Source organism: Pantherophis guttatus, chromosome 7 (assembly GCF_059756535.1).
Source record: "Pantherophis guttatus breed Tessera chromosome 7, ASM5975653v1, whole genome shotgun sequence".
NCBI lineage: Eukaryota > Metazoa > Chordata > Lepidosauria > Squamata > Colubridae > Pantherophis > Pantherophis guttatus.
The window spans coordinates 44,482,661-44,497,014 of record NC_142069.1 but is presented as its reverse complement, the minus strand read 5'-3'; the positions used below and the strand labels follow the sequence as shown (position 1 = coordinate 44,497,014).

At 34.9% G+C, this 14,354-nt stretch overlaps 1 protein-coding gene across 5 annotated transcripts in view; it reads right to left on the bottom strand.

Annotated features, from left to right (window-relative positions):
- OSBPL8 (oxysterol binding protein like 8) overlaps positions 1 to 14,354 on the bottom strand; it is a 125,946-nt gene that overhangs the window by 107,519 nt on the left and 4,073 nt on the right. For 3 of the 5 annotated variants that reach the window (XM_034402740.3, XM_034402742.3, XM_060694650.2), the window contains exon 1: positions 4,273 to 4,775. The exons of the other annotated variants lie outside the window; for them this stretch is intronic. The gene's annotated coding sequence lies outside the window, so the exon portion shown is untranslated. Of the gene's footprint in view, positions 1 to 4,272; positions 4,776 to 14,354 lie in introns of those variants that run through there. 5 annotated transcript variants of the gene reach the window in all.

The window sequence follows — 14,354 nt, the reverse complement described above, 5'->3', positions numbered from 1 at the left end:
GCCTTAGTGTTTTTCAACATTCTCATAGCACTACTTTCATTTTTAAAAACTACATCTTTGCTAGAAAATAGAAAACTGTTATCACTGTTTTCTTATACAGTAACTATCAACTTATAATCACTCATTTAGTGATCATTCAAAGTTAAAATAGTGCTGAAAAAAGTGACTTACAATTTATGACCATAACAGCATCCCCACAGGCATATGATCAAAATTTGGGCATCTGACAATCAGTATGTATTTTCCATCTGGCTTCCGACTAGCAAAGTCAGTGGAAAAAGTAATTCACTTAATGACCACATAATTCATTTAACTGCAGTGATTTGTTTAATAATCATAGCAAAAAAGTTGTAAAATTGGGCATGACTCACTTAACAACTGACTTGCTTAGCAACAGAAATTCGGGTTCCAATTGTGACTGTAAATTGAGAATTACTTGTACAAATGGAAAGCTAACAAAGAGTATGAAACTTACAGGGGAATTAGTTTGTTCACTGTACTTGGGAAGTTCTTTGGTAGACTTCCTCTTTCATAATTTTTCATTAGCAAACTTTGAGAAGTACAGTGCAACTTCATATTCTAGTAAATAAATCATAGTATGTGCCTCCCTCTTAGAATTGTTCTATTGTAGAACAACACAATAAGGGTACTATGCTAAAAGCATTAAGAGAATTAAATACAAATATAATGTCTTGTGTAATCGTTAATACCACAGAGGAAACAAAAGAAAATATCGTATAGGTAGACAAATCTATAGAAAATTATTAAATGTTTTTTGCAATTCATTTTAGTAGTATAACTAATTTTCTCTGGAATTTCGACTTTTTATCTTTCATTTTTGAAGTTATCAAAAATCAGAAAAATACAATAAAAATAACAACAGTCTGATTTAAAATTGTAAAGACACTCTAGAAAACCAAAGAATAACCAATGTTCAGCATGCTGTTATGAGAAATCCTATAATTCTCAGTGCAAATCCTTAAACAGAAAGTTTTGTGTGTGTGTGTGTGTATTTTCCACTAGGCAAGATTATTAATGTAACAAAGCATGTGTATGCATTTTCAATAAGAAAATAAAGTAATTTTATCTAACTATTGTACAGAAGACATGGCATTTCTAGAATTATTCTATAAATAAAACAGATAATTCCATTAAAATATTTGTAAAACCTCCAGAAACCTCTGAAAGGACTAACTTGTATTTTTAAGTGTTACCAAATACAATGCTCAACCTGATATACTTGAGAAATGTAACAGGAAAAACTGTTAAACTTATTTCTCTGAAGTCTCTTTATTGAAAGACATTTTGACAAATCTCAGGAATGCAATTCAGTGAAGGATGATGGGTACTTATTTATACAACGAAGGGCGAAAAAGTATGTAAATGCAATCAAATAACGGAAGGTTAAACCATATCCATATGATTTTAGATGTATGGACCATTCTGTATAATGTTTTAAATAATTGGATAGTAAACAAAACAATGTTTCTAAGAAGTCTTTTTATATACTGCATAGAACCATGCAGTTTAAACCTATACATGTGGAAGATGCTAAACATCTGTTTGATTCTGAAACAGCTATATCATCTTTGAAGTTGCTGAATTGCTGAATTTATTTATATTGTTATGCAATTGTTCTAGTTAAACCAAATTGTGAAGCAAAAATTGAAATATCTAATATTTGAAATATATAAAAATGAAGCAATTCCAAATATGAGATTTCTTAATCACTTCAGCATGATCTTGTTTATAATCCATTTAACTACAGTTTCTGATCTTAGTTAAGAATTTCTTTCATTAAAAAAATCACCAGAGATTGCACTTATTCTCCGGGTAAGTGAAAGAGAATTAACAATAAATTGGAGAAACCCAGGGCTTGTGTCTTGCTAACACGGCAAGCTCTAAAAACTTGTCACTCCTATTTTTACTTTTTCTCATTCCTGTAAACTTAATTTCATTTTATTCTTTCATCTATTCCATTTATCTTTACATTTTTAAATCTGACTATCATTACATGTAGAACTGAAGACTTACAATAAGTCTTTAACATTGTATTACCAATTTTCTCTAAGGGGACGGGAATCTAAGTTAGAAATTGTACCACTTGTAGTAGTAGCCCACACACATAATGTTCAATCGTCATGGTAAAGAACAATTAAGTACAAGTGTATATTCTTCTTCTAGTCCAATTGCTAGATCCATAATAAAGCTATTTTTTGTTACATTTCCAGACAATACAATAACAACACTTAGCTTAATGGCTAAATATGGATCTCTTGGTGGCCTCCTTCAACCCACTCTAGCCAGAGGAGAAAAACATGGGACGGGCAAGATTCAGGGTTTCCTTGTATTCCATACTATTAAACAGGATGTGAGCAGATTGCTGCTTCAGAAAAGGGATAGGATGCATCATCTTGGCCAAGCCTTCAAGAACTTGACTGTGAGGGAAAGTATGATTCCTTGCATGAAGGAGGGCAGAATGCCACCCTCACCCAAATAGCAGGAACAAAGATGCACTCCTGGTACAGCTTCTGCAAGCTCTCCACTGCTGTTTGGAGCCTGCAAAATTATCACTTCAAGGCTCATGCAACACTCAGGAGCTATGCTCAGATAGAGTCCCTAAGCACAACACTGCCCTCTCTCTTCTCTGATACTAAATTACCACTTCCCCCTATAAATTCCCAAGGGACTGGTCCCAATTTCTATTCTACAATGGTCACTTCCCAGAGATGACAAATCTCTCAGAGGCTTAGGCTCAGATTTTAAACTTGAGTCTCCCCTCCAAACCTGCATAATTCCTTGTTAATTATTACAACAAAACACAAAAGCCATTGCTGTTCCCCCCTGTGCACTGTAATGTATTTTATTAGCAATCTTTTAGTCTGAATTTCATTTAAAGTAATCAAAAAGTGAGCTGCATTTCCCTCCTCTTATTAGGATGTGACAAGTAAAATTAAAGACAATTTTTTTTTCTTTGTAAATTCTCAATATCATTTTTATTTTTTGATGGAACTAGATATAATATTCAGGCCGTGTTGTTTCTCCTGAGGGGATAAATGCTGCCATGTTTTACATGATTACATTCAAGTTTTTTATGTTTTCCAACAACAATCATACTGAACATTGGTGTTGTGGCTAATGAAAAAAACACAGCTAGACAAGTGGCCAAAGTGAAAGAACAAAACTGTAGATCCGTTTAACAATCAATCTGTGTTCTTTTAAAAGTGTATTTAATGCATTTATTTTTATTTAATAGTATAGTATGATGCTCTTTATCTTTGATTCAGTAGACATTCTTATCATGAAAAACCTTCATTGTTGTTGCCTTCAAGCTAATGAACAATTTGAGTTTCAGATCCTTGATTTAGTTTAGATTATATCTTCAAATTTTCCTGTAATACAAACACTATTAAAATGTGCTTGAAATTATGGCAAACATGAAAACACGCAGCACAAAAACAAAAGGGTTTGCTTCTGCGTACATTACTATGCAATCAACAGTTACATGTATTCATAACAATTTACAAATACTGCAATGTATCTTGGAAGAATAAGCTATTTGTAGTGATGCAGAACTGAGCACCGATTAATAAAAAAGAAAGTAGTAGTACTGTAAGTCAAATTATATGACTGACAATTATATCTGGTATTGGCAATAATAGGAACATGGTGTGATGCTTTTGTGCAATTGCACAATATACCAGCCTGCCTAGTTCACTTACTCAAGGCTCTTGCGGCAAATTAATGTACAGCCATTTCTGAATTATAGTTTTGTTAAATTGAAATCTCCATTATGGCTTTAAAAGGCAGAAAGCTAATCTCACACCTTTAATAGGGAAACTATTAAACCCTACGGTATCTATAGTTCTCAAAACACCAAGGCGAGAATGGAGTCACCTTTGTTTTCACAACCAAAAATTATTAAAAAGAAATCAATCTAAACGAAGGGGCAGGAGAGCTGGGGCATTAAAACTCTCGTTCACATCCCAAGCCGTCACAACTTGAATCATCATCACCATCACAAATATTTTTCGCTTTGATAGCGATCAGAGCCGCCAGAACCGAGAGACGTGCCCAAGGTCATGCAACACGGCACACGCGCCAGGAAGACTACCGCAAAAGCTCCGCTCAGGGACGATTCTGCCTGGCCGCCCACACCCACGCCTCCTCCCCACAGGACCGGGCTGCGACGCAGCTCGGTGGGGCAGCACTTCGGCTTCTGAGTAGCGACACGAGATTGGTGCTACGCTTCCCTCCGTCCCGCCCCCTTACCTCTCTTTCTAGGGGTCCAGAGGCAAAGGGGAGGAGTGATCCACCGGTTCCGGACCCTCTGGCTCCGGAAAGGGGCAGGACCACAGCGCCCAGATGCTTAAGAAAAGGACAAGCTTTGTAAGTCGAGAGGATCCCGTTGGCGCGACTTTGGGATGCTTGCTCTTTGTCCCTTGCGGGTGGGAAACCACGCACGCGTCCCCCCGTCTGTCCGGCGCGCACGCAGCTCTTCTCGCCTTCTCGCTCGCTCGCTACCGTTACTGCTCAGGACGTCGCCGCTTGATTCTCTCATCAACGGCCGCCACAACTCTCCCTCGCCTCCCGCTCGCGAATACCGCGAGTCAGCGCTGGAAAAGGGTGGGCTTTCGTTACCCAACCACGCCCTTCTGGAAAGTCACGTGATTGGGCATCCTCGGCACAGGGCTGAGGTAACAGCTGGGAGACGCCGCCCTCGGCTTCTGCGGAGCCCTGAGCGGAAGGCCTTCCTCGCCTCGCTCAGCTGTAGTGAGCTTAGTCTGTCGGGCAGTTTTGCATTTTTTCCCTAAATCATCGGTTATTTCGTTTTTAGAGGAACTTAAGTGTTTCAGGAGAGGTTGATTTACAACAATAATACAGGTGCCACCGAAAACAAAACAAAACCCCGAAAGAGCAAATGTTCGACTATCTCAATAGCAATAGCACTTAGACTTACCGTATATACTGCTTCACAGTGATTTACAATCCTCTCTAAGCAGTTTGCAGAATCAGCCTATTGCCCCCCAAAACGTTGCTGAGGTAATAATGAAACTATCTCGTCGGACAAGTGTGGGCTCTGAAATATTGATTAGACAAAGCATATTCAATCCATTTTATGTTATTTGAATGTGGAATACACTAAAATGCAGTCACGTTTTACCTTGCTGGTGCATATACGGATCTAGCCTCCCGCAAGACTTTGAAACTCATTTGGAACCTTAAATTATTACAGAAAGTTGATAAAAAGTAGAACATTTAGTTGAAACAAAAGTACCGGTATCTCAAATTAGCTAATTGCTGACAGAGGGGAAAGAATAATTTAACGTGTGTTCTATGTCTCTAAATGTACTTCCTGGAAATATCAAGATATTTATTCCTTTGTTAAATTCACTCGTGTTAAGTTATAATTCTATTTTTAGCTGTGTTTTATGTAGCTGAACAGCTAAGGTAAAAAAGAGTTTTTAAATGGGCATTTGGAATTGAGTTACTTACAAGTTGAAAAATTAATGATTTGATAGTTTAAAACCTTTAAGTTCTAATGCTGTTAATTATAATTTTTAAATAGATTGCTGTTATTGGAACAGCTTATAACACTGATTAGCATAACTATCTAAAATTAAAATACCCAAGCTGCCTGTTTTGAAAAATGTGCAGAGATGCATTGTTTAGTTATTTATTCATGGTTCTGAAAGAATAGAATTTGATAAAAAGGATGTAACTTGGTTTTCTTTAAAAAAAAAATTGGAGTATAAAGAAACATTATTAAAAGTCCCATGGGTTTGTTTTTTAGTTTTATCATTATGGCAGAAGGAACACATATTTCTCTTGACATAATGGGATTTTTGGAGATGTGAAATTTTGCATTTTGTATGTTATCTTAATGCTTCTCCGTTTACACCTTTTAAGATAGCCTCAAGAGGCTATTGTACACAAATAAAAAGAGCATTTTTGTTAGGGCTTAAAAGAAAAATGTGTTGCATCTGAGAAGCCAAGTATCTTTCAATTACTTCTCATGTTAGTGTAAAAGGAAAAAAAAGTTTAGTTTTGTAATAAAATCTTTCAAATTAGCATTTTTGTTGCTATAGTATTTGTTACTGCTAATAATATCTTTAAATTTTCAAGATCAGCAATGTATTCAGAAACTGAATTCTAATAGTGGTATGTCAAAATACTTTTACAATAATGTTAAATGACCTTGCCCAACAAACCACAGTTCATGTTTAAATCTGCTATTATACACCTATCTAAGTAGGACTTACACACAAAAGAATTCTACCAAAAAGGCAAATATGTAGCAAATATAAGATTCCCTCTCTAAGAAATATGAAAAGATTTGAATCTAATTGTCTCACAATCATACTAAATAGCATATCTGCTATTTCCCTTTTTTAAGAAGCAGTTAACCATGAGTTCTTAGAGAATTATCAAGTCAACTTTCTTGACTCAGCATTTGCTGACACAATTCAATATTTCCCCTTTACCTTCTTTCACATATAGAACTGGAAGATGAGATTCCTTAGCTGCCAGAACTATTTCCTACCATTTGTACATGACTAGATCAACCATGCTATGGTTTAATTTTTGCTGTGCATGTATGGTAAAATGATTTCCGCTATTACCTTGATTTACATATTTCAGGAAACTCTAGTTGGTATAAATAATATTTTCTTGATAATTAGTTGATTTGCATGACATACTTAACCATAAATAATTTTGTTCACATAAAATGTTAAGTCATAGCAAACCCAGTTGATTACTCTATTAGCAACCTGATTACCTTACTGGCAATCTGTTAGGGGCTCTTATAAGTGAGACATGAATTAGCCTCAGCCAGAATTGTTCCATCTTAATAATTTCATGTGTGTTCTTGCCTGATACAGCCATTGTTAGAATCTAGTTAACACCTGCTTTAACACTTGCCAGTAGAAACTAAAGAAGTTGATCACAAACATCTCATACGTGTCAGTCTCTAGCTGAAGATTTGGTAATCTTGCTAAGAAACTTTGTAAGTGGCCTGTTACTAGAAAAAAGGTAAGCTAATATTTAGCTGTGATTAACATTGTCTGGACAGAGGTCCAAAGGTAAAGCAGAATTTAGCACGTTAGAAAGCACAATGGGAGGTGAAAAGATTAACTAATTAAGTGCACCCCATTATACACCCCATAGTACATTGTACACTGTACTATCCATAGGTAAAAATAGGAACTAATGATACAGTGGTTTTCTTATAAAAGATGCTGATTTTCCTGACTTGGGGCTGCTTGATTTTGAACTTGGGTCCTGAGCGTACCTCTTTGCTTCTGCACAGAAATAAAGTGTTAAATTCCACTTTCCTTGCCTTGACTTCTTGCACCAGGTGAAACAAATCCATGGGGGTATGACATGGGCCAACATTCTGGTTAGTACAGTATGTGAACAGTACAGTATGTGAACTAATCAGTAATGTGGCAAAATAATGTATGGCTTAATTGATGTGCAAATTCTATATATTATGCATATACATTTCTCCAGCATGAAAGTTCTGGCTTTATTTTGCATTTTTGCTGATGCAGTGCTAATCTTCTAATTATAAATAATATTTACAACCTAAATATTTAAACCACCTAATAATAGAAGTGCCAATAGCAATGCATTACAAGCACAGATGCGAACTCACTGAGACATGTACACACCCAACATCACAAAACAAAATACAAGTTGATGCAAGAACAAATGGAATCCATCAGCCTCCATGATGGAATGAACTACAATTTTGCTCTTGCCCATCTCCAGGCATCTTACCCAAGAAAGCTTTAATCTTACGTGCTTTGCAATCATCATTTTGAAATGGAACGCATAACAGGGAGGGGGAAACAACCCTCATATAATGCAACATCTGCATAACACCCACATATGAAACTATTATAAAAAAGTATTGTTAGGGTGTAGTCATCCATAGAAGGATTAAAGGCTACATTAAAGTATGTATGTACATTAAAATGTGGATGGAAACCACATCAACCTTCTTCCAGTCCTCTGGTAGTTCTCCAGTGTTCCAATACCTTTGAAAGATATAGTTCAGTGGTTCCAAGATCACATCCTCCAGCTCCTTCAGAACTCTGAGATATAATCCATCTGGTCCTGGAGATTTGAACTTTAGAATGGATAGGTGTTATCATTTTTTTGCCTATTTTAAATTTTTGATTATTTTGACTTTATTTTGGCTATTTTGACCCCCGTTTCATCAACATTTCCTTTGCTTTCTAATTGCACTAATTTTTATGTGAAGTGTTTAGTTTGGGGAAGGGTTGTTTCCACTGCTACAGAAATCATTTTAAAGTTTTCATAGTAATAATTATTACCACTTTGGTGAAGGATATGCTTATTAGGCCTTCTAACATTCAATGTATAACAGCAGGCTATCATCTATAAAGGCCAAGTTCCCAGAAATCAAATGTACCTCTTGACATCTTCATAGACAATTATTCACTTGGATTATTTTTTTTTCCATTTCTGTTCTTTTTCACAGACAAGATGGATGAGAACATCACCCATGCCCACGGGAACTGAGCTTCCTTCTTAGAGCTTAATATTCCATGGTGGATAGTTGTACAATTCTTTGCACATATATTAGCCAGAATTGGATTCAGCCAGTTCGCACCACTTCGGGAGAACCGGTTATTAACTTTCTGAGCAGTTTGGTGAACTGGTTGTTGGAAGAAATCATTAGAGCAGAGAACCAGTTGTTAAATTATTTGAATCCCACCACTGGCCATAATGATTAAATGAAGTTGATAAATCTGTTAAATTGTTCTATCAAATTTCTATCCCTGTTTATGATAGGCAATACATTTCTTGAGCTGATGAGTACCATCAGCACATATTTATTTTGGTTCCTCATAAAAGTCTCTGCACTTTGATATGGCCCAAGGGCTAATCAATCAATAAATTCAATTCATAAAAGTCATCATTTATTACAAGTTTATGTTTCTTTTTTGTTATTCAGTTTTCAAGCAGTGTCTCTCTTCCTATATTAGTTCCTACAAGCATATCTGATTATTATAATTATTTATATATTCTTTATTCTGTAGTGTTATATATACAGAATTTTTGAAAGCGGAAAATAAAATAATGGTATTTCTTAAGAATTCCACAATGCTGGCAAAGAGTGAGAAAAATTAAAGCTTGGCAGAAATTGGATCTGCATATATTTGAACTTTAAATTTGAATTTATAGTGGTACATTGCTATTCTACATTTCTAGAACTTTTTTGTTTGGAAAATTGGTTAAAGCTGTGATTTTACAGCACAAGGAATCTCTGAAAGTCATTGCAGTCATTAGTTCAATTTGCAAAAGATTGCAACTTGGTGCATACTACTTCCAGTCTATATTATGCAGTGTAGAAAGGATTATATAGACTGCGAAGAGAATATTAGAAAAGTCAAAACTGAATGCCTCTGATTTTTATTTGGGGGTTTGGGCTTTTGGAAATACTCCTATTTTGGACATCACCAGTACAATTATTAATGGGTAAATATTTGCAGACATCTGGTATTTTGTGAAAGTCAAGGAAGTGTTTATAAGACTGAAAGAAAAACAAGAAAAACAAAGTTGTTATAACTGAGGAGATACCGTAGAATCATTTTGATACAGGTGACAATGTATTTCTTAGACATAGGAGAATATGGGGACTGACCCAAATTATTTAAAAAAAGTGAAGTGTCAGATCTTACTTTGTAGAAATGGCTGAAAAGATTTAAGAAAGATTAAAGCCCATATGCTGACTCTAATCACGTGCAGAAAGAAGAAGTAATTACACTTAGTGATACAATTGTGAAAAGACACAGATCTAGTTTCCTTAAAAATTCAACCAATGTGAAATAAGGGATGAAATGTTTTTGGAAATCAGTACAATGTGGGAATTTTAAAAAGAAAAGAACCTTGAAAAAATATATTATCAGGTATATTGCTCTCTATTGTATTACTTGTGAACAGTGTATGGAATAGATAAAAATTAATATGTAAATTTAAACTTGTTTTTTAACTGTTTTTATGCTTTTAGTTACATTTTTATACTATATTATAATGTTAATTAATTAATTAATTAATATTATAATGTTTGTAATCTGTAATCTGTCCAGGGTTGCTTAGGTGAGATGGACTATGTAAAAAATTGATAAAGAAAATAAAATAAACTACATATGTGTGTGTAAATGTGTAGCTCTTTACTTCTGATTTAACTGGCAGTTATTAGTAGAACCTACCTGTATATTGGATTTGTTTTGTTTTATGTATTGTGGTAACAAATGTAACAGAAGGCAACCATAACATTATTCAATAGCTTATGTAGCATTTATAGAAATGCTTTTATCCTTTTCTAGAAAGGGACACACCATAACTTTATGCAAGACTGCTATCTTGTAAGCTGGGTCAAACATAAAAATCTGTTAGAGATTCGTGTTCTCATCTACATCTTTAACCTCAGGAAGATTTATTTTTCGCTATGATTGAAATGTGCAAAATGCAGTAGTTCTTTCTGTACTGAACACACATGTGTGTGCACCAGTGGTGGGTTGCCCCCAGTTCAGACCAGTTCTATAGAACCAGTAGTAAAACCAGCTGGAGGCTCTGCCCACTGACCCTGATGTCATCAGAAGCAATCTGTGCATGCACAGAAGCAAGGCAAGTGTGCGAGTGAAGCGAGCGCGCATGCGCGATCCCCTTGCGAACCGGTAGTAAAAGTAAGTAGAACCCACCCCTGGTGTGCGCGTGCACACACACAACTGATGCAATGTTATGCTAAGATCACTTGCTGCTTTTAGGCAGGCAGGTTTAGACTTCCTTTCTGTTCTACATGGGGTTGCACTTAAAAAGACTATTCAGAAACTGTAACTGCTCCAGAATGCAATGGTCCACATACTTGCTGCCTTCAAGGGTTGGGAGCACAGAAGATATTCTGCAGGGCCTGTACTAGTTGCCATTTGGTTTCTGGATAGAAGTAAGATTTTGATACTGATTTATAAAGCCCTTAGTGGATTGATGCCTGGGTATCTGCAGCAGCACTTTCTCCAGTCCCGATCACTTATCCCTTAGAACTTGTATGGAAAAACTGCTGATAATAGCACACTTCTGGCAAGGCGGGGGGGGGGGGGGCACAAAATTAAAATACACTAATTTTCTGCAGTAAAAATGATACCGCCCTTTTTATTCTTCATTTTTAAGAACATTACATTGTTCTTAAAGAACATTAAAGAACACAGTATTCTTAAAAAAACCAATGTTAAAAAACATTAAGGTTTTCTTAAAGTGTTCTTACTCCTTTTAATCATACTGTGGATCTTTTAATTTTTGTATATTGTATACCCTGTAAGCTGCTGAGATTGCAATGGAGATTGAACTACATTTATGTAATTTATTTAAGTATACTTATTAAATAAACTTATACCCCATTACAGTCTAATCAAAATAAAATGTTAGACGTTTCGAAACAAGCCATGTCCTTTGTCAAATAATTTCCAGAAGGCCTGGCATCTACCATTCTTTATATAGCTATTTTCCATGTCCCCTTCCAACCCAGATAGACTATTATAACTTTCTATGGATATATTTTCAAAGAGCACAATAGTCCAATTTCCTCCTCACAGTGTTGTGGCCGGAATAAATAAGTTTTTGTGAACACTGATTATATCTTTCCATTCTTTTTGTTTATTCAGAAAAAAATTCTCTCAATGGCTTGATGGAATAGCTCCAGGACAGAAAAAAATTGTACCCTTTTATGTAGATATGATCCTGGAGTAACAGAAGTTGAAATGGAGCTGACAAATTCAGTAAGGGAATCTGAGTTTTTCTGCAATATGCATTTCTGTGTAGCTGGAATTAATATCAATTCTGATTTCCCTTTAGTAATTTGGAGTAATCATTTTTATTCATTTAATGTCCCTTCTCCCTGTGATAAAAACAAGCAACGCCATCTTACTTTTACTAGCTTTTTCTGTATTTAGTGAATTCTGATTCTGCATTTTAAAAATAATAATTACTATATTCAGAATTAGACAAATTGTAGCTTATTACCTCCAATGTCCTTCTGAATTCTAGTGAAATTATTTCACATGTTCTTCCTTATATTTTCAAAAGGATTCAAAAGTCCCTTCATATATTCGTTTTAAATTGTTTTTAAATTTTGTGAGTTTATGTGTGTTTTAATATGGCTGTACACAGCCCTGAGTCCTTCGGGAGAAGGGCGGTATAGAAATTTAATAAACTAAATATGAGCTGAAAAAAACTTTTATTTCACTGTATTTTGTGAATGTGCTTAGCATCCTATTATCTATCAGCTTACTCAGTACATGTCCAATTTATAAATTAAATCCTTTTTTCTTTCTGTTCTAGTTTTGCCTAGCTTTCTTATTTTCACTATCACAACTAAATTTCAGAGCAGAATTTCATGTTCTGATTCTGATAGAAACTGAACCACAGTAGATAAATTTCTAACAAGAGTTCTTTAGTAAAAGATCATAATTATAATAGTGATAAGTTAAATCTCCTGACACACTCCAGCTTGTCCAATTGGGTATTTGACAGCTTTTGTACAAAGAATTTCAACCTTGGTTTTAGAAAAATAGAAATAAAATCACCTGAGAGATTTCTGCCAATGCCCTGATATAAAATGAAAAAAAAATGGATGTGAACAGCTAAGAACACAATGGGTAGCTGTGCAACTAAAATGTTATATCTCAGTAAGATTTCATGAGAGGTTCTGTCTTTTTACCAATGAAACCAAATCTCTATAAATAGAAGTTAATTGAAAAAAATGCAGAAAAAAACAAATATACTTTAAAATTTTAAATAATTTTTAGCACGCAACATTATCTTCTCGATTAAGACCTCAGGTTAAGAATAAGTTCACATATCATGTCAAGAGGATAGTTAAGAGGAATGAGTTGGGCTTTATGTTTGGATACTGTTAGGCAGGCTCTCGTTTCTGATGCCAACCAGGGTCTCTCTTTATTATGTTGTATCCTCAACTTTAAGTTAGGATTACTTCCCTAGCAGAGCAGTACTTATCTGCCCAACACCTTTTTAATGATCCTCTAATTCAAGATTTCCCAAACTGTGAGGTTTTTTAGGAGAGATGCAGACAGAATTTAGGGTTGCAAAGAACCTTTTACTTGTACATTGTTACAATAAATCCTTTTCCAAACTTTTCCTTATATTGCTTTCATTGTTCATTTGTGTTCATTTTGGTATTTGGATTTTTAGGGGAGTTGAGTATATTAAGATTACACTAATGAGAGCAGTGGGTTATGAAGTAGAGGAAATAGAAATTAGTAATCTTTTCCACAGTGTCCTGTTCCCACTTCCTAGGAGGCAAAAACAGGAGCAACCTAATCAGTGCTTCTGATTGTAGAGCTGGGATAGGCCTCCACATGGTCCATATGGTTGATATTGAATTTCAGGTCAGAACAAAGATAACTCAAAACATTTGATCAAACTATATAATTTAAATGTCAATTCAGGGCAAAACATATGTATCACATCTAACTGCTACTTTAGGACATTTCTTCCCGGGTTGTTTTCCTTTTTATCATATATATTCTCCTCTCCCAGCTAACAATATACATATTTCTTTTTCTCAGAATAACCACCTCATATGAAAGCAGATATTATTGGTTTTTAAGATGCCCCAGGACTCCTGGTTGGCCATTCCCTTGGAAACAAGACCTTTTTTAATTATGGACTCTATCTAAAGTTTCTGTCTCTCTCAAAAACAACTGTGTGTATTGTATGCTCATCTCTTAGGACTATTCTTAATATATCTGATAATAGATGTAAAGGTGTTCTTGCAAATATTGAACCATTTGCTTTTGTGATGTTAAAAATAACAATGTGAATGTTGCTACATCCACACTACTCATGAGTTACAGCTGATTTTAAAATCATTTGTATGACTATCTTCCATTTTCAGTTTTAAAATTACTGAAAATTACGACTGCTATGTAAACAATTAGAACATGTTATTGGTTCCATTTTTGAAAGTGTTCTTGATATTCTGTAGATAGCTTTGTTTCAAGAGGTTAAATCTATCAATACTGCATTCCTTGTTTATACAATTGGCATAGTCTCTAGAGAGAAGTGAGACAATTAGGATTAGCACGTTTTCATGTGTGCTTGGAAGTTTTACAATATACATTACACACCTATATTGATTCAATAATTTGTTCAAGTTGAAGGAATTATTTGAATTTCAAAGATTCTTTAACTAATATCACTTTGTTAGGGCTCAAGTTATTAAGCTGGGAGATATACTTATTTTTAAAGAACAGAAGTCTTAGTTGTTACATAAAAGGAAGATGAGATCAACAAATCCTTCA